This window comes from Gorilla gorilla, chromosome 15, assembly GCF_029281585.2.
Source record: "Gorilla gorilla gorilla isolate KB3781 chromosome 15, NHGRI_mGorGor1-v2.1_pri, whole genome shotgun sequence".
Lineage (NCBI taxonomy): Eukaryota > Metazoa > Chordata > Mammalia > Primates > Hominidae > Gorilla > Gorilla gorilla.
Window position 1 is genome coordinate 70,243,338 of NC_073239.2, and position 20,502 is coordinate 70,263,839.

The 20,502-nt window shown below is 44.6% G+C and overlaps 1 long non-coding RNA gene across 6 annotated transcripts in view; it reads left to right on the forward strand.

The window, feature by feature from the left end:
- Window positions 1–20,502, forward strand: part of LOC129526638 (uncharacterized) — a 422,067-nt gene that overhangs the window by 133,106 nt on the left and 268,459 nt on the right. For all 6 annotated transcript variants that reach the window (XR_010130751.1, XR_010130750.1, XR_010130749.1 and 3 more), the window contains one exon: window positions 18,739–18,846. This is a non-coding gene — a long non-coding RNA (uncharacterized lncRNA). The remainder of the gene's footprint in view (window positions 1–18,738; window positions 18,847–20,502) is intronic.

A 20,502-nucleotide genomic window follows, 5' to 3' on the forward strand; every position in this document is an offset into this window, starting at 1 on the left:
GTAGTCATTCAGGAGTAGGTTGTTCACTTTCCATGTAGTTGAGCGGTTTTGAGTAAGTTTCTTAATCCTGAGTTCTAGTTTGATTGCACTGTGGTCTGAGAGATAGTTTGTTTTAATTTCTGTTCTTTTACATTTGCTGAGGAGAGCTTTACTTCCAACTATGTGGTCAGTTTTGGAATAGGTGTGATATGGTGCTGAAAAAAATGTATATTCTGTTGATTTAGGGTGGAGAGTTCTGTAGATGTCTATTAGGTCTGCTTGGTGCAGAGCTGAGTTCAACTCCTGGGTATCCTTGTTAACTTTCTGTCTCGTTGACCTGTCTAATGTTGACAGTGGGGTGTTAAAGTCTCCCATTATTATTGTGTGGGAGTCTAAGTCTCTTTGTAGGTTACTAAGGACTTGCTTTATGAATCTGGGTGCTCCTGTATTGGGTGCATATATATTTAGGATAGTTAGCTCTTCTTGTTGAGTTGATCCCTTTACCATTATGTAATGGCCTTCTTTGTCTCTTCTGATCTTTGTTGGTTTAAAGTCTGTTTTATCAGAGACTAGGATTGCAACCCCTGCCTTTTTTTGTTTTCCATTTGCTTGGTAGATCTTCCTCCATCCTTTTATTTTGAGCCTATGTGTGTCTCTGGACATGAGATGGGTTTCCTGAATACAGCACACTGATGGGTCTTGACTCTTTATCCAATTTGCCAGTCTGTGTCTTTTAATTGGAGCATTTAGTCCATTTACATTTAAAGTTAATATTGTTATGTGTGAATTTGATCTTGTCATTATGATGTTAGCTGATTATTTTGCTCATTAGTTGATGCAGTCTCTTCGTAGCCTCGATGGTCTTTACAATTTGGCATGATTTTGCAGTGGCTGGTACTGGTTGTTCCTTTCCATGTTTAGTGCTTCCTTCATGAGCTCTTTTAGGGCAGGCCTGGTGGTGACAAAATCTCTCAGCATTTGCTTGTCTGTAAAGGATTTTATTTCTCCTTCACTTATGAAGCTTAGTTTGGCTGGATATGAAATTCTGGGTTGAAAATTCTTTTCTTGAAGAATATTGAATATTGGCCCCCACTCTCTTCTGGCGTGTAGAGTTTCTGCTGAGAGATCCGCTGTTAGTCTGATGGGCTTCCCTTTGTGGGTAACCCGACCTTTCTCTCTGGCTGCCCTTAACATTTTTTTCTTCATTTCAACTTTGGTGAATCTGACAATTAAGTGTCTTGGAGATGCTCTTCTTGAGGAGTATCTTTGTGGCATTCTCTGTATTTCCTGAATCTGAATGTTGGCCTGCCTTGCTAGATTGGGAAAGTTCTCCTGGATGATATCCTGCAGAGTGTTTTCCAACCTGGTTGCATTCTCGCCGTCACTTTCGGGTACACCAGTCAGACATAGATTTGGTCTTTTCACGTAGTCCCGTATTTCTTGGAGGCTTTGTTTGTTTCTTTTTATTCTTTTTTCTCTAAACTTCCCTTCTCTCTTCATTTCATTCATTTCATCTTCCGTCACTGATACCCTGTCTTCCAGTTGATCGCATCAGCTCCTGAGGCTTCTGCATTCTTCACGTAGTTCTTGAGCCTTGGCTTTCAGCTCCATCACCTCCTTTAAGTACTTCTCTGTATTGGTTATTCTAGTTATACATTCGTCTAAATTTTTTTCAAAGTTTTTAACTTCTTTGCGTTGGATTTGAATTTCCTCTTGTAGCTCGGAGTAGTTTGATCGTCTGAAGCCTTCTCTCAACTCGTCAAAGTCATTCTCCATCCAGCTTTGTTCCGTTGCTGGTGAGGAACTGTGTTCCTTTGGAGGAGGAGAGGTGCTCTGCTTTTTAGAGTTTCCAGTTTTTCCATCAGCAGAATGATTTTAAGGACTGAACTAAAATCTAGAGAAAATGATTGAGAAATGTTGAGTAATTAGTCTCGAAAAGATAAGGATGAGCTTTGGCCTTAGGATATTAAATGACTTGGGACAAGTAGCAGCAGCTCATGCCTATAATCCCAGCACTTTGGGAGGCTGAGATGGGCAGATCACCTGAGATCAGGAGTTCAAGACCAGCCTGGCCAACATGGCAAAACCCTGTCTCTACTAAAAATACAAAAATTAGCTGGATATGGTGGTGCATGCTACTCGGGAGGCTGAGGCAGGAGAATTGCTTGAACTTGGGAGGTGGAGGTTGTAGTGAGTGGAGATTGGGTCATTGCACTCCAGCCTGAGCAACAGAGTGAGATTCCGTCTCACAGAAAAAAAAAAGACATGGGACACACGGTATCCTTTGAAGAGCTTATGGCACAACTTGCCTCTTAGAAGTTCTTGAAGATACGGACGGAGAGCAAAGTGATGTGTGTTGTAGAAAACAGATGCTGCTGATTTGAATGAAGGTTCAACGTGAGAGCTTGGTCCGTAAAGCAGACCCATGGACCTAGTCTACCCTATACTACTCTGCCTCCCCCATGTGCACAAACCGTGGAGGAGAATGCCCCCACACATTCTGGCTCTGTTTCCCCTTGTGCTGTGGGAATTTGAGCCTCCTTATCCTCACAAATGGTTCTGAAAGCCCTCAAAAGAGTATATCACCAGTGTATTATTTTCCAATTTCTGCTGTAACACATTACCACAGTCTTAGTGGCTTAAAACCACACACACTTATCTTATACAGTTCTGGGGGCTGTAAGTCTAAAATGGGTCGGCAGAGCCATGCTGCCTTGGGAAGCTCCAAGGGAGAACCCATTTCCTTGCCTTTTCCAGCTTCTGAAGACTTCCCACATTTCTTAGCTTGAGGCCTCTTTCTTTATCTTTAAAGCCAGCAGTGCAGCATCTTTGAATCTCTCTGACCACTGCTTCTGTTGTTGTATCTTCTTCTCTGGTTCTGACTCTCCTTCCTCCCTTTTCTAAGGACCCTGTGATTGATTGTCTTGGGCCCACCACATAATCCAGGATAATGTCCCCATCTCAACGTCCTTAATCGCATCTACAATGTCCCTTTTGCCCTGTAAGGTAATGCATTCACAGCTTCTGGGGTTTAGGACATGGGCATCTTTGGGGGGTCTTTATTCCACCTGCTGCATCCAGTTCTCTGAGAACTAGTTGTTTTTGTCACAGCAGGAGGTCTGTGATTTTCTTCTTCTGATACTGGGTCATAAAATGCTGGCTTCATTTGCAGCTGGGGCCTCTTCTTCATCAATGGCAGATGCAGCAGCAGTGTCACAGATGCCTCCCAAAGGCACCATCTCTCTGTGGATGCTGCCAGTCTCCAAGATTGAGGATGGTGATGTCAGCCCTACGGCTGCCCAAGGCCAGTGCTGTTTTTATTGTTTCCACCACCATCAACACAGCCACCAGCATGAGGGGGGCCAATAATGTCAATGGGTTTCAGCATTTTCTCCATCATCACCCTTGGGACTTGGATGTGAGTCTCCTGGATAAGCTGAGCGATGGTCACCCTGCTTTGTTAACGACCACACCTCCCCTTGAACCCTGGCCCATTGATTTTGAACCAGCTTCTCTCTTTCCCTTTGGGGTCATTCTGTCCCAGGAGGCTCCTCTGTTCCTCCTTACACCACAGCTCTCCTTCCAGGCTCAGATATTTTGGAATCTCAGTGTAAACACAGCTGGGACTCAGGCTGCCACGTAACACATGCTTCTCTTAGGCTACCTTCCCAAGTGTTTACATTCCATGCTGGAAGAACTTGGCTCCTTCAAGAAACTCAGGGAAAGAATCAGTACAGTTCCTAATTTTTCACACTTTCTACCTATTCTAGGATTGAGCATCTGGATCCAATTGGAGGCCATTTGTCCTAATTTAGCACTTCCTATTAATTTGTAAGGAATTACTATTGAAATACATAATTTAGCAACTTCAGATTTTACAAGCTATGGCAAGTGCCATACCAAATAGGATTTGACTGGATTTATTGCTGTTGAAAAGGAAATCTTTGATTTTTCTCCTCCTAGCTACTATTGATTCATTTCATACCAGAGTGTATAAAATTGGACCTATAGAAAACATTTTCTTCCCTCCCTTGATCTGGTTGGAAAAAATGTTTTCATTTCATGAAATAAACAGTGAAAGAATTTTTATGAATATGTATGTAGTTTTAATGAGTTTTGTTTCTCATGATGAAATGTATTAATATTTTATATGTTGCCCTCCCGGGAAATGGAGGAATCTGAGATCCTAGACTAGCTGCAGTTTGTCCAACAGGAATCAATATTCATAATGCTCAGGACAGTGGAACCTAATTCCCAGAACCTCTGGTTGTGGAGGCTGACCTGGGCAGAGGAGGCAGGCTGAGGAGGCATTGTTGCAGTAGGGAATATCCTGCACATACCCAGCTTCTTCACCTGGGTGGCGAGGACACAGGTTGCTGAAGACTCAGGAATGTGTATGCAAGTCTTTAAGGAGTAGGAAATGGGAGGGAGATGAGGGGTGGGCATGGTGGGAGGCTCCTGAGAGATATAAAAACAGGGTTCCAGTAGTTGGACTGTCGTCCTTCAACAGGCCTTTTCATTGATGTGCAAGAGTCATCTTTTGGTACCACTTCCTGGGGACATTTCCTCCCTCGAGATTGATAACTGAGAATAACCCTAGCCATACTGGAATATAATTCCTGATATCCTGAAAGTGTATTTTCACATTCAGATAGACAGCTATACCCAGGTGTACCTATTCCCGTTAATTTTGGGCATGGCGCGGTAGCTGAGGCCCATGGATTGAAACAAAGACCGCTTCTGCCATCTGCTGGGCACTATGAGGAACTCAAAGGATTTTTCCACAGGAAGAGGGGGAGTTTGATGAATTTCGTTTCAAATTTACTTTAGCACTTGAGAATTTAGCCAAGTATTAAACAGATTAATTTTTGCCTTTGTGAAGGCTTGCATGACTTTGATCATTCAGTCGTTTTAATGAACTCAACGTGGTTGTTTCCGATTTGGCCTTGAAAGCCTTGGCATGTCGCCGTGCTCTGAGTGGGAGCCTCGCTGCCTCCAGCTTGGGTTCCTCAGTTTTGGCAGGGCTTTCCTTCCCACTGATGGAAGATTTACAGAGGAAAAAAAATCATTATGTCTGAAATTCTGCCAGGATACATCAGCGTATTTCCAGGCTGCCATCTACCGTGTAACTCTCTGAAGATTTAATATAAAAATAAAAAAAATTGCAATGCACCTGTTCCTAAGGAAAACTACCTTGTCGTAGGATCGCATGCTTTTATTAAATTAGAGAATTTTAAATTGTATTTATGAGGATGTACAACTTGGGTTTCTTCCCTTAGGCTTCCTGGTCTCTGTGTTAAGTACAACTTGCCTCCAAGGTCACCCTCCCACCCTCCATAATTAGCCCAGAAATTTAACAGGGGCTTCTGGCAGCAGCTTTACCCAGCAAGCTTAGCGTAGCACTATTTGTGGTCAGATCCTGAGTGATTCAGCAGCTCTACTATCCTTAGAGTCTTGTCTCATCCCACACAAAGCCCTTTTCAGACCCAGTTTGACATTCTGATATTGTACCATGGCCCCGCAGGGTCAGGGAGTATAATGTGGTGATTCAATAGCTGTCTTGGAGCAGAAAAAGGGCATTCAGTGGTGGGTTAAAGGGCAGGCTGGTGACAAGGAGGGAGCAAGGCAACATTCAACAGATTCTGCAGCTTTGCTTGGCTAGGAGCGAAACATCTCACCTCGAAAAATGGCTTCAGAAGCACAAAAATTATTTTCTTTGTTACTTAGCTTTTTAGTATCAGGACCTCAGACCTGAGTTGGTAGGGTATGGCTAGATAGGAGAGGTTCCTCTCTGTGGGGTCCCTCCCTTGGCGTACTGTTTTGTGGTAAATGGACTGAAACAGAATTCGTTGAAGTCAACTGAAGTCACTGAGAATGTCTGCTTAAGTTGTTGAACATTACAGTTTTGGTGATATGCTTGGAAGCTAAAATCCATGACGAGCTTCTCCAAATTTTATCCTCTTATTTTCTTTGACTGGTTTCTGTACCTGGTCCAGTTTTAAAAGCTATTTGTGACCATGCTGGATGTCAGAATAAGAGAGCACTCAAGAGAAGTGAGATATTGGGTTTGGTCCATGGGATATTTCATACCTAGAGTAGCCTTCCATTTCAGAGCTATTTTAAAGCTGGTTCCTCACTTTGTTGAGAGCAGTTGAGAGCAAACTGATGGATGGGGATGTGAGAAATAAGTTCTCCTGGACATGATTTGCAGTCTATACATATTTACCTTTTAGAGAAAAAGGAAATGACAGCCACAATGTGTCCTTTGCTGATTAACATGCCATTTCTCACTGTTTTGATAAGCAACAACAACAATAAATCCCACCTCTTGCCATATTTCTCAGACCTGGGAAACTTATGTTAAGTCAAACTTTGTTCCAAGTTGACTGTCCCACTCTGAGGGCAACTTGAAGGGGTGACAATGCCTAGATGATCTGAGTTTTACTAATACTGAAATTGTGGTTATTTGCTTCGGGCAGACTGAAAGGAAATCTATCCTTGCAACATTTATGAAGATCTTGTTTGCTAAGCAACTTAGTATTATCAAGGAAGGTGGGATTGTATTGTAGAGAACTGCTTTGCTAGATAGCAGGACATTTAGGATCTGGTTTCATTCTGGCACTCACCAACTGTGTGATCCTGGCTTTTATCTTTTTAGCCTAAGTTTTCTCATCTGGAAAGTGGTTGGCATGATGATTTCTGTAGTCCTTTTAAGTTTTAGAATACCATAATCTACCTTTGCAAGAAGAAGAGTCATTTTTGAGGTATATAGATAACATTCTAATTAATCTCGTATCTTCATTTAAATAGACTTTGAAATATTATGTGAGCAGTTAAAATATAGCTCCTATTCATCTATATGTCTATCTCTCATCTACCTCTTTTTTCATTCTTTTCATTCATCTGCCTACCCGTATATATAATATTGGGTTATCAAGTAGGCAGATTAAGCCTGTACTCAAGCAGTGGTACCAAAAATATTTTGGAAATAATTCGATATATGAAAAAACTTATCAAAATGGTCATTCTGAGAAAAATTACCTTTATTAATTTCTTTATACCGATTTTATGGGTTAACATTGTATATATGGGAAGTAGTAGTCTTGTAACCTTTTAGTTTTTAGGGCTTCTATAGGTATTTATTTATTTATTTATTTATTTAATTTCAATAGTTTTTTTGGGGAACAGGTGGTGTTTGGTGGCATGGAAAAGTTCTTCAGTGGTGATTCTGAGATTTTGGTACACCTGAGCAGTGTACACTGCACCCTGTTTGTAGTCTTTTATCCCTTACCCCCCTCCCACGCTTCCCCCTGAGTCCCCAGAATCCATTATTTTATTCTTAGGTGTTTGGGTCCTCATAGCTTAGCTTCCACTTATAAATGAAAACATGTGACTTTTGGTTTTCCATTTCCGAGTTACTTCATTTAGAATAATGGTCTCCAACTCCATCCAGGTTGCTACAAATGCCATTATTTCATTCCTTTTTATGGCTCAGTAGTATTCCATGGTGTGTGTGTGTGTGTGTATGTATGTATCTCACATTTTCTTTACCCACTTGTTGGTTGCTTTCATGTTTTTGCAATTGAGAATTGTGCTGCTGTAAATGTGTGTGCAAGTGTGTTTTTTCATATAATAACTTATTTTCCTCTGGGTAGATACCCAGTAGTGGGACTGCTGGATCAAATTGTAGTTCTACTTTTAGTTCTTTAAGGAATCCCCATACTATTTTCCATAGTGGTTGTACTAGTTTACATACCCACCAGAAGTATAAAAGTGTTGCCTTTTCACCACATCCGTGCCAACATCTGTTAACATTGTTTTGGTCAATCTTTCCCACTTGGAATGGCTGTATTTGCCCAATGCCTGTACCCCCATTGTATCTAGGAAGTAATTAACGTGCTTTTGATTTTACAGGCTTATAGGTGGAAGGGACTTGCCTTGTCTCAGATGAGACTTTTGACTGTGGACTTTTGAGTTAATGCTGAAATGAGTTAAGACTTTGGGGGACTGTCGGGAAGCCATGATTGGTCTTGAAATGTGAGGACATGAGATTTGGGAGGGGCCAGGGGTGAAATGATATGGTTTGGCTGTGTTGCCACCCACATCTCATCTTGAATTCCCATGTGTTGTGGGAGGACCTGGTGGGAAGTAATTGAATCATGGGGTAGGTCTTTCACATGGGAAAGAGGTTTCCCTGCACAAGCTCTCTTTCCCTGCTGCCATCCATTTAAGACATGACTTGCTCCTCCTTGCCTTCCACCATGATTGTGAGGTCTACCCAGCCATGTGGAACTGTAGTCCATTAAACCTGTTTATTTTGTAAATTGCCCAGTCTCAGGTATGTCTTTATCAGCAGCATGGAAACAGACCAATACGTCACCCTAATACCAAAACCAGGAAAGGACATAACAAAAAAAGGAAAACTACAGACCAATATCCCTGATGAAAACAGATGCAAAAATCCTCCACAAGATACTAGCTAACCAAATTCAACAGCATATCAAAAAGATAATACACCATGATCAAGTGGGTTTCATACCAGGGATGGTTTAACATATGCAAGTCAATAAATGTGATACATCACATAAACAGAATTAAAAACAAAAATTATATGATCATCTCAACAGATGCAGAAAAAGCATTTGGCAAAATCCAGCATCGCTTTGTGATTAAAATCAGCAAAATCGGCATATAAGAAACATACCTTAAGATAATAAAAGCCATCTAGGACAAACACACGGCCAACATTATACTGAACAGGGAAAAGTTGGAAGCATTCTTCTTGAGAACTGGAATAAGACAAGGGTGCCCAGTTTCACCACTGCTATTCAACATTGTACTGGAAGTCCTAGCCAGAGCAATTAGACAAGAGAAACACATAAAGGACATCCAAATAGGTAAAGAGGAAGTGAAACTGTCACTGTTCTTTGATGGCATAATTATATACCTAGAAAACCCCAAAGACTCACTCAAAAAGCTCCTAGGTCTGATATATGAATTCAATAAAGTTTCAGGATACAAAATCAATGTACACAAATCAGTAGCACTGCTATACACCAACAACGATCAAGCTGAGAATCAAATCAAGAACTCAACCCCTTTTACAACAGCTGTGAAGAAAAATAAAGTACTTAGAAATATACCTAACGAAAGAGGCAAAAGATGTCTACGAGGAAACCTACAAAACACTGCTGAAAGAAATCATACATGACACAAACAAATGGAAACACATTCTCTCATGGATGGGTAGAATCAATATTGTGAAAATGGCCATACTGCCAAAAGCAATCTACAGATTCAATGCAATTTACATCAAAATGCCATCATCATTCTTCACAGAACTAGAAAAAACAATCCTAAAATTCATATGGAACCAAAAAAAAAAAAAGAGTGCACATGGCCAAAGCAAGACTAAGCAAAAAGAACAAATCTGGAGGCATCACATTAGCCAAATTCAAACTATACTACAAGGATATAGTTACCAAAACAGCATGGTACTGGTATAAAAGTAGGCATGTAGACCAATGTAACAGAATAGAAAACCCAGAAATAAAGCCAAATATTTATAGCCAACTGATCTTCAACAAAGCAAACAAAAATAAAGTGGGGAAAGTACACTGTATTCAACAAATGATGCTGGGATCATTGGCAAGCCACGTGTAGAAGAATGAAACTAGATCTTTGCCTCTCACCTTATACAAAAATCAACTCAAGATGATCAAAGAGTTAAATCTAAGACCTGATACCATAAAAATTCTAGAAGATAACATCAGAAAAACTCTTCTAGACATTGGCTTAGGCAAAGAGTTCATGACCAAGAACCCAAAAGCAAACAAAACAAAAACAAAGATAAATAGACAGGACCTAATTAAACTAAAAGTCTTCTGCACGGCAAAAGAAATAATCAGCACAGTAAACAGAGAACCCACAGAGTAGGAGAAAATACTTGCAAACTGTACATCTGACAAAGGACTAACATCCAGAGTCTACAAGGAACTCAAATCAGCAAGAAAAAAACAAATAATCCCATCAAAAAGTGAGCAAAGGGCATGAATAGACAATTCTCAAAAGAAGATATGTAAATGACCAACAAGCATATGGAAAAATGCTCAACACCACTAATGATCAGAGAAATGCAAATCAAAACCACAATGAGATACTACCTTACTCCTGCAATAACGGCCATAATTTTAAAAATAAAAAAATAACTGTACACGAAACCATCTTTTCCTCCTAGGCCTCTGGTCATGTGATCGAAGGGGCTGCTGTGAAGATCTCTGACATGCCCTGGAGATGTTTTCCCCACTGTCTTGGGGATTAACATTTGGCTCCTCATTACTTACGCAAATTTCTGCAGGCGGCTTGAATTTCTTATCAGAAAATGGAATTTTCTTTTTTATTACATTATCAGGCTACTCATTTTCTGAACTTTTATGCTGTTTCCCTTTTAAAACTGAATGCCTTTAACAGCACCCAAGTCACCTCTTGAATGCTTTGCTGCTTAGAAATTTCTTCTGCCAGATACCCTAAATCATCTCTCTCAAGTTCAAAGTTCCACAGATCTCTAGGGCAGGGGCAAAATGCCGCCAGTGTCTCTGCTAAAACGTAACAAGAGTCACTTTTGCTTCAGTTCCCAATAAGTTCCTCATCTCCATCTGAGACCACCTCAACCTGGATTTCATTGTCCATATCACTATCAACATTTTGGATAAAGCCATTCAATAAGTCTCTAGGAAGTTTCAAACTTTCCCACATTTTCCTGTCTCCTTCTGAGCCCTCCAAACTGTTCCAACCCCTGCCTGTTACGCAGTTCCAAAGTCACTTCCACATTTTCGGGTATCTCTTCAGCAGAGCCCCACTCTACTGGTACCATTTTACTGTATTAGTCCGTTTTCAAGCTACTGATAAAGACATACCTGAGACTGGGCAATTTACAAAAGAAACAGGTCTAATGGACTTACAGTTCCACATGGCTGGGGAGGCCTCCCAATCATGGGGGAAGGCAAGGAGAAGCAAGTCACATCTTACATAAATGGCAGCAGGCAAAGAAAATAAGCTTGTGTAGGGAACCACCCCCCCGCCTTATAAAACCATTAAGTCTCATGAGACTTACTCACTATCACGAGAACAGCATGGGAAAGACCTGCCCCCATGATTCAGTTACCTCCCACCAGGTCCCTCCTGCAACACATGAGAATTCAAGATGAGATTTGGGTGGGGACATAGCCAAACCATATCAGGTGATATTGGCTTCATAGAATGATTTAGGGAGGATTCCCTCTTTGTTTGTCTTTTGGAATAGTTTCCAAAGATTGGTACCAATTCTTCTTTGATTGTCTGATAGAATTCAGCTATGAATCTATCTGGTCCTGGACTTTTTTTTTGTTGTTGGCAATTTTTAAATCAGTGTTTCAATCTTGCTATTGTTATTGGTCTGTTCAGAGTTTCTATTTCTTCCTCAATTAATCCAGGAGGGTTGTATATTTCCAGGAATTTATCCATATCCTCTAGATGTTCTAGTTTGTGTGCATAGAAGTGTTCATTGGAGTCTCAAATGATCTTTTGTATTTCTGTGGTATTGGTTATAATATCTCCTGTTTGTTTTTGGATCTTCTCCCTTTTTTTCTTGGTTAATGTTGCTAATGGTCTATCAATTTTGTTTATCTTTTCAAAGAACCAGCTTTTTGTTCCAGTTATCTTGTGTATTTTTTTTGTTTCAATTTCATTTAGTTCGGCTGTGATCTTGGTTATCGCTTTTCTTCTGTTGGGTTTGGGCCTGGTTTGTTCTTGTTTCTCAGCTCCTTGAGGTGTGACCTTAGATTGTCTATTTTTGTTGTTTCAGACTTTTTGATGTAGGCATTTAATGCTATGAAGTTTCCTCTTAGCACCACCTTTGTCTGTAGCCCAGAGGTTTTGATAGGTTATGTCACTATTACTGTTCAGTTCAAAGAATGTTTAAATTTCCATCTTGATTTCATTGTTGACCCAAGGATCATTCTGGAGCAGATTTTTAAATTTCTTTCTTTCTTTCTTTTTTTTTTTGAGGCAGAGTTTTGCTCTTGTTGCCCAGGCTGGAATGCAATGGCGTGATCTCGGCTCACCGCAACCTCTGCCTCCCAGGTTCAAGTGATTCTCCTACCTCAGCCTCCTGACTAGCTGGGATTACAGGCATGCACCACCACGCCTGGCTAATTTTGTATTTTTAGTAGAGACAGGGTTTCTCTATGTTGGCCAGGCTGGTCTTGAACTCCTGACCATAGGTGATCCTCCTGCCTTAGCCTCCCAAAGTGCTGGGATTACAGGTGTGAGCCACTGTGCCCAGCAGATTATTTAATTTCTATGTATTTGTATAGTTTTGAGGGTTCCTTTTGGAGTTTATTTCCAGTTTTAGTCTACTGTGGTCTGAGAGGGGTACTTGATATAATTTCAACTTTCTTAAATTTATTGAGTCTTGTTTTGTGGCCTAACATGTGGTCTATCTTGAAGAATGTTCCATGTGCCGGATGAAAAGAATGTTTATTCTGCAGTTGTTGGGTATAATGTTCTTTAAATATCTGTTAAGTGCATTTGTTTTAGGGTATAGTTTAAGCCCATTGTTTCTTTGTTGACTTTCTGTCTTGATGCCCTGTCTAGTGCTGTCAGTGAAGTATTGAAGTCTCCACTATTACTATATTGCTGTCTATCTCATTTCTTAGGTGTAGTAATAATTGTTTTATAAATTTGAGACTCCAGTGTTAGGCACATATATATTTAGGATTGTGATATTTTCCTTTTGTACTTATTTTATCATTGTAAAATTACCTCTTTGTCTTTTTAACTGTTGTTGCTTTAAAGTCTGTTTTGTCTAATGTAAGAATAGGGACTCCTGCTCACTTTTGGTTTGTGTTTGCATTGAATATCTTTTTCCACCGCTTTACCTTAAGTTTATGTGAGTCCTTATGTGTTAAGTGAGTCTCTGGAAGACAGTAGATACTCGGTCAGTAGATTTTTATACATTCTGCCATTCTGCATCTTTTCAGTGGAGCATTTAGGCCATTTACATTCAACATTAGTATTGACATGTGAGGTACTGTTTTACTCCCCATGCTAGTTGTTACCTGAATACCTTTTGTGTGTTTTTTTTTCACTGTGCTGTTGTTTTATAGACCCTGTGAGATTTATGCTTTAAGGAGGTTCTATTTTGGTGTGCTTAGAGGTTTTGTTTCAAGATTTAGAATTCCTTGTGGCATTTCTTTTTTTTTTTTTAATTTTTTTTAAATTTTTTATTTTTTATTGATCATTCTTGGGTGTTTCTCGCAGAGGGGGACTTGGCAGGGTCACAGGACAACAGTGGAGGGAAGGTCAGCAGATAAACAAGTGAACAAAGTTCTCTGGTTTTCCTAGGCAGAGGACCCTGCGGCCTTCCGCAGTGTTTGTGTCCCTGGGTACTTGAGATTAGGGAGTGGTGATGACTCTTAACGAGTATGCTGCCTTCAAGCATCTGTTTAACAAAGCACATCTTGCACCGCCCTTAATCCATTCAACCGTGAGTGGATACAGCACATGTTTCAGAGAGCACAGGGTTGGGGGTAAGGTCACAGATCAACAGGATCCCAAGGCAGAAGAATTTTTCTTAGTACAGAACAAAAGGAAAAGTCTCCCATGTCTACCTCTTTCTACACAGACACGGCAACCATCTGATTTCTCAATCTTTTCCCCACCTTTCCCCCTTTTCTATTCCACAAAGCCGCCATTGTCATCATGGCCCATTCTCAATGAGCTGTTGGGTACACCTCCCACACAGGGTGGTGGCCGGGCAGAGGGGCTCCTCACCTCCCAGTAGGGGCGGCCGGGCAGAGGCACCCCTCACCTCCCGGACAGGGCGGCTGGCCGGGCGGGGGGCTGACCCCCCCCACCTCCCTCCCGGACGGGGCAGCTGGCCGGGCGGGGGGCTGACCCTCCCACCTCCCCCCCGGACGGGGCGGCTGGCCGGGCAGGGGCTGACCCCCCCACCTTCCTCCCGGACGGGGCGGCTGGCCAGGCGGGGGGCTGACACCCCCACCTCCCTCCTGGACGGGGCGGCTGGCTGGGCGGTGGGCTGACCCCCCCACCTCCCTCCCGGACGGGGCGGCTGGCTGGGCAGAGGGGCTCCTCACTTCCCAGTAGGGGCGGCCGGGCAGAGGCGCCCCTCACCTCCCGGATGGGGTGGCTGGCCAGGCGGGGGGCTAACCCCCCCACCTCCCTCCTGGACGGGGCGGCTGGCCGGGCGGAGGACTGACCCCCCCACCTCCCTCCCGGACGGGGCGGCTGGCCGGGCGGTGGGCTGACCCCCCCACCTCCCTCCCGGATGGGGCGGCTGGCCGGGCAGAGGGGCTTCTCACTTCCCAGTAGGGGCGGCCGGGCAGAGGCGCCCCTCACCTCCCGGACGGGGCGGCTGGCCAGGCGGGGGGCTAACCCCCCCACCTCCCTCCCGGATGGGGCGGCTGGCCAGGTGGGGGGCTGACCCCCCCACCTCCTTTCCGGACGGGGTGGCTGGCCGGGCGGGGGGCTGACCCCCCCACCGCCCTCCCGGACGGGGCGGCTGGCCGGGCGGGGGGCTGACCCCCCCACCTCCCTCCCGGACGGAGCGGCTGGCCGGGCAGAGGGGCTCCTCACTTCCCAGTAGGGGCGGCCGGGCAGAGGCGCCCCTCACCTCCCGGACAGGGCAGCTGGCCGGGCAGGGGGCTGATCCCCCCACCTCCCTCCCGGACGGGGCGGCTGGCCGGGCGGGGGGCTGACCCCCCCACCTCCCTCCCGGACAAGGTGGCTGCCGGGCAGAGACGCTCCTCACTTCCCAGACGGGGGTGGCTGCTGGGCGGAGGGTCTCCTCACTTCTCAGACGGGACGGCTGCCAGGCAGAGGGTCTCCTCACTTCTCAGACGGGGCGGCGGGGCAGAGACGCTCCTCACATCCCGGATGGGGTGGCAGGGCAGAGGTGCTTCCCTCATCTCAGACGATGGGCGGCCGGGCAGAGACGCTCCTCACTTCCCAGATATGATGGTGGCCGGGAAGAGGCGCTCCTCACTTCCTAGATGGGATGGTGGCCGGGCAGAGATGCTCCTCACTTTCCAGACTGGGCAGCCAGGCAGAGGGGCTCCTCACATCCCAGACGATGGGTGGCCAGGCGGAGACGCTCCTCACTTCCCAGATGGGGTGGCGGCCGGGCAGAGGCTGCAATCTTGGCACTTTGGGGGGCCAAGGCAGGCGGCTGGGAGGTGGTTGTAGCAAGCCGAGATCACGCCACTGCACTCCAGCATGGGCGCCATTGAGCACCGAGTTAACGAGACTCCGTCTGCAATCCCGGCACCTCGGGAGGCCGAGGCTGGCAGATCACTCGCGGTTAGGAGCTGGAGACCAGCCCGGCCAACACAGCGAAACCCCGTCTCCACCAAAAAAATACGAAAACCAGTCAGGCATGGTGGCGCGCGCCTGCAATCGCAGGCACTCGGCAGGCTGAGGCAGGAGAATCAGGCAGGGAGGTTGCAGTGAGCTGAGATGGCAGCAGTACCATCCAGCTTCGGCTCGGCATCAGAGGGAGACCGTGGAAAGAGAGGGAGAGGGAGACCGTGGGGAGAGGGAGAGGGAGAGGGAGAGCCCTTGTAGCATTTCTTGTAGTGCTGCTTGGTAGTGGCGAATTCTCTCTGCATTTTTTTTTTTGTCTGAAAAAGACTGTATCTTTCCTTCATTTATGAAGCTTAGTTTTGCTGGATACAAAATTATTGACTGGCAATTACTTTTTTTGAGGAGGCTAAAGATAGAACCCCAATACCTTCTGGCTTTGAGGGTTCTGCTGAGAAATTTGCTGTTATTCTGATATGTTTTCTTTTATAGGTTATCTGATGGTTTTGCCTCACAGCTGTTAAGATTCTTTCCTTCGTCTTGACTTTAGATTACCCGATGACTGTGTGCCTAGGTGATGATCTTTTTGTGATGAATTTCCCAGGTTTTCTTTCAGCTTCCTATATTTGGATGTCTAGATCTCTAGTGAGGCCAGGGAAGCTTTCCTTGATTATTCCCTCAGATAAGTTTTCCAGACTTAGATTTCTCTTCTTCAGGAACACCAGTTATTCTTAGGTTTAGCCATTTAACATAATCCCAAATTTTATAGAGGCTTTGTTCATTTCTTAATATTCTTTTTTCTTTATCTTTGTCTGATTGGATGAATTCAAAAGCCTTGTCTATGAGTTCTGAAGTTCTTTCTTCTACTTGTTCTAGTCTATTATTGACACTTTTCAGTGCACTTTTGTATTTTTCTGAGTATGTCTTTCATTTCCAGAATTTGTGATTGTTTTCTCTCTATGATATCTATTTCTCTGGAGAATTTTTCATCCATATCCTTTAATTATTTATTTTTTAAATTTCTTTAAGCAGGTTTTCACCTTTCTCTGGTATCTCCTTGAACAGCTTGATAATCAACCATCAGAATTCTTTATCTGGCAATTCAGAGATGTCTTCTTGGTTTGGATCCATTGCTGGGGAGGTAATGTGGTCTTTGGGGGGTGTTGCAGAATCTTGTTTTGTCATATTACCAGAATTACTTTTCTGATTCCTTTTCATTTGGGTAGACTCCGTCAGAGGGAAGGGCTATTGTTAGCGACTCAAGGGCTATTGTTCAGATTTTTTTGTTCCAAGGGGTGATCCCTTGATATGGTGGTGTCCTACTTCCCCTAGGGATGGGGCTTCCTGGGAGCCAGACTGCAGTAATTGTTGTTGCTATTCTGGGTCTAGTCACCCAGTGGGGCTACTAGGCTGCAGGCTGGTGCTGGGCAATGTCTGCAGAGTCCTATTATGTGATCCGTCTTCTGGTCTCCCAGCCATAGATACCAGGACCTGCTCTGGTGGAGGTGGCTGTAATGTCCTGAGTTGGTTGGCCTTTAGCCAGGAGGTGGTGCTTTCAAGAGAGCACCAGCTGTAATAGTAGAAGGGAGACATAAGCTCACCGTAAGTTGGCCAGGATTAGTATTTGGGTTATGGGCAGGGCCATAAAGTTCCCAAGAGTTTATGTTTTTTGTGATCAGCTACCAGGGTGGATAGAGAAATACCATCAGGTGAGGGAAGGGTTAGGTGAGTCTGAGCTCAGACTCTTCTTGGATAGGGCTTACCATGGCCACCGTGGGGGTTGGGGACTGGTTCTCAGGGGTTATGTTCCAGAGGGGATTATGGCTGTCTCTTTTGCCGGGGATATGGGGGAAAGCTGGTAGCAACAGGCCTCCTCCAACTCCCATGCAGTCAGTGAGGCCAGTCTTGCTCCTGCAGTGCCCAAGTAACAGTTTATCTCTGGGCAGCCTGCATTCTGGGCTCAGACCTTGCCCCAGGCACAAACTTCTCCACTGACAAAGCAAGCACAGCTTTCAGGCCTTGCTCCTCCTCGTCAGCCCACATTGTTGGCCACAGCTCCATTGTTCCTCTGTGCAGCAGTTCCCATTTGCTCCTTGGATTCTGCTCAAGAGAGTTCATGCCCAGTTGAAATTATTACAAAGTTCAGTTGGAAGCTTCTTTCACCCTGTGACCCCTCCCAAATTCCACTGGCTGCCTTCCCTGACGGTCCCTGTGAGATAGAGCCAGGGATGGCTTCCCTGGGCTCGAGCTGGAGACTGGAGTGCCTATAAGACTCTTCCCACTGCTGCTTCTACTTTTATATTTCACACTAAATCCATTTCAGCTCCAGGTAAGGTTAAATCCTTCTCCCATAATCTGGATTTTCAGGTTCCCCAGTGGGGGTGTGTGTTCAGAGGCAGGTTTTTCCCTTCTCACACTTTGGAAACTCACAGTTTTTCATCTGTCTTGTGGAATTTGCAGTGGTGTGCTGCTTCTTTCAAAGGATGTGTGAATTCTTTCAGTTTTCCTGGTACGTTCTTCTGGTGGTTCTTGGAGCAAAAGTCCATGGTGTGAGTCTCTTCATGCGGTTCTGTCCATCCAAGTGGGAGCTACATGTTAGCCCTTTCTCCTATCCTCTATCTTCTTGAAAATCCCCCTCTTGTATAGGTCTTAAATTGGAAATTGTACCTCTGTCTCAAGCTCTTTAGATCTCTTGACACACACACTGTCACACACACAAGTATTTGACATATCTGCCAGGTATTTATTAGCACTTTATGTACATTCAGTCCTCAGATTGACTCTAGGAGATGATGTGAAGGATTTGAGGATTGTGGTTGCCTCCCTAGTATCCATTCTGCCCCTCTCCTATTGCAGTTTGTTCTAATTCCCAGATCCCATTTCTCTTGCCAACAGGTGAACAAAGATGGCCCAATTAAAGGGAGGTCCAGGATTTTTGTTAGATGGTTAGGGAAGACACTCCTGTTTATTGAATATGAATGGGGAAATATGAAAGTCCAGAAGCTTCTGGCAGCCACCTTTTCCATCACAGTACAGCCAGCCTTGGGGTGTGTGGATGTTCCCAAGAGCAGAGCAGACAATGGAAAGAGGCTGGGTGTTTAGTGAGATTGCTGAGCCACTGAAGATTTCCCTACTATTGGGCTTTACAGTTTTATGAGACATTAAATTCCCTTATTCATTTGGGTCTTGCGTTCTATTACCGAAGGCATATCAACTGAAACATGTAAACATTTTCTGTATTTTACTGGTGAAACTAAATCTCAGAAAGGCTGGGAATGGCTAGATACACTGATCCTTTAGAAAATGTCCAAGGCACAGTTAGGGCCAAACTGGGATTGGAACCCAGGATATCTGACTCTAGCCTCCATGCACGTAACAGCTACATTATTTTTTCTCTTCAAGAAAACTACTGGAGGGTGGTTCCAAGATGGCCAAATAGGAACAGCTCCAGTCTACAGCTCCCAGCATGAGCGATGCAGAAGACGAATGATTTCTGCATTTCCAACTGAGGTACTGGGTTCATCTTACTGGGGATTGTCGGACAGTGGGTGCAGGACAGTGGGTGCAGCGCACCAAGCGTGAGCCGAAGTAGGGCGAGGCATCACCTCACCCAGGAAGCGCAAGGGGTCAGGGAATTCCCTTTCCTAGCCAAGGAAAGGGGTGACAGATGGCACCTGGAAAATAGGGTCACTCCCACCCTAATACTGTGCTTTTCTGATGGTCTTAGCAAATGGCACACCAGGAGATTATATCCCATGCCTGGCTCGAAGGGTCCTATGCCCACGGACCCTTGCTCATTGCTAGCACAGCAGTCTGAGATCAAACTGAAAGGCAGCAGCCAGGCTGGGGGAGGGGCACCCGCCATTGCCGAGGCGTGAGTAGGTAAACAAAGCTGCCGGGAAGCTCAAACTGGGTGGAGCCCACCGCAGCTCAAGGAGGCCTGCCTGCCTCTGTAGACTCCACCTCTGGGGGCAGGGCATAGCCAAACAAAAGGCAGCAGAAACCTCTGCAGACTTAAATGTCCCTGTCTGACAGCTTGGAAGACAGCAATGGTTCTCCCAGCATGCAGCTGGAGATCTGAGAACGGACAGACTGCCTCCTCAAGTGGGTCCCTGACCCCCGGGTAGCCTAACTGGGAGGCATCCCCCAGTAGGGGCAGACTGACACCTCACACGGCCGGGTACTCCTCTGAGACAAAACTTCCAGAGGAACGATCAGGCAGCAGCATTTGCTGTTCAACAATATTCGCTGTTCTGCAGCCTCAACTGCTGATATCCAGGCAACAGGGTCTGGAGTGGACCTCCGGCAAACTCCAACAGACCTGCAGCTGAGGGTCCTGACTGTTAGAAGGAAAACTAACAAACACAAAGGACATCCACCCCAAAAACCCATCTGTACGTCACCATCATCGAAGACCAAAGGTAGATAAAACCACAAAGATGGGGAAAAAACAGAGCAGAAAAACTGGAAACTCTAAAAATCAGAGTGCCTCTCCTCCTCCAGAGGAACGCAGCTCCTCACCAGTAATGGAACAAAGCTGGATGGAGAATGACTTTGACGAGTTGAGAGAAGAAGGCTTCAGATGATCAAACTTCTCTGAGCTAAAGGAGGAAGTTCAAACCCATGGCAAAGAAGTTAAAAACCTTGAAAAAAGATTAGACAAATGGCTAACTAGAATAACCAATGCAGAGAAGTCCTTAAAGGACCTGATGGAGCTGAAAACCATGGCACGAGAACTATGTGACAAATGCACAAGCCTCAGTAGCCAATTCGATCAACTGGAAGAAAGGGTATCAGTGATAGAATATCAAATGAATGAAATGAAGTGAGAAGAGAAGTTTAGAGAAAAAAGAATAAAAAGAAAAGAACAAAGCCTCCAAGAAATATGGGACTACGTGAAAAGACCATATCTACGTCTGATTGGTGTGCCTGAAAGTGACTGGGAGAATGGAACCAAGTTGGAAAACACTCTGCAGGATATTATCCAGGGGAATTCCCCAACCTAGCAAGGCAGGCCAACATTCAAATTCAGGAAATATAGAGAACTCCACAAAGATACTCCTCGAGAAGAGCAACTCCAAGACACATAATTGTCAGATTCACCAAAGTTGAAATGAAGGAAAAAATGTTAAGGGCAGCCAGAGAGAAAGGTTGGGTTACCCACAA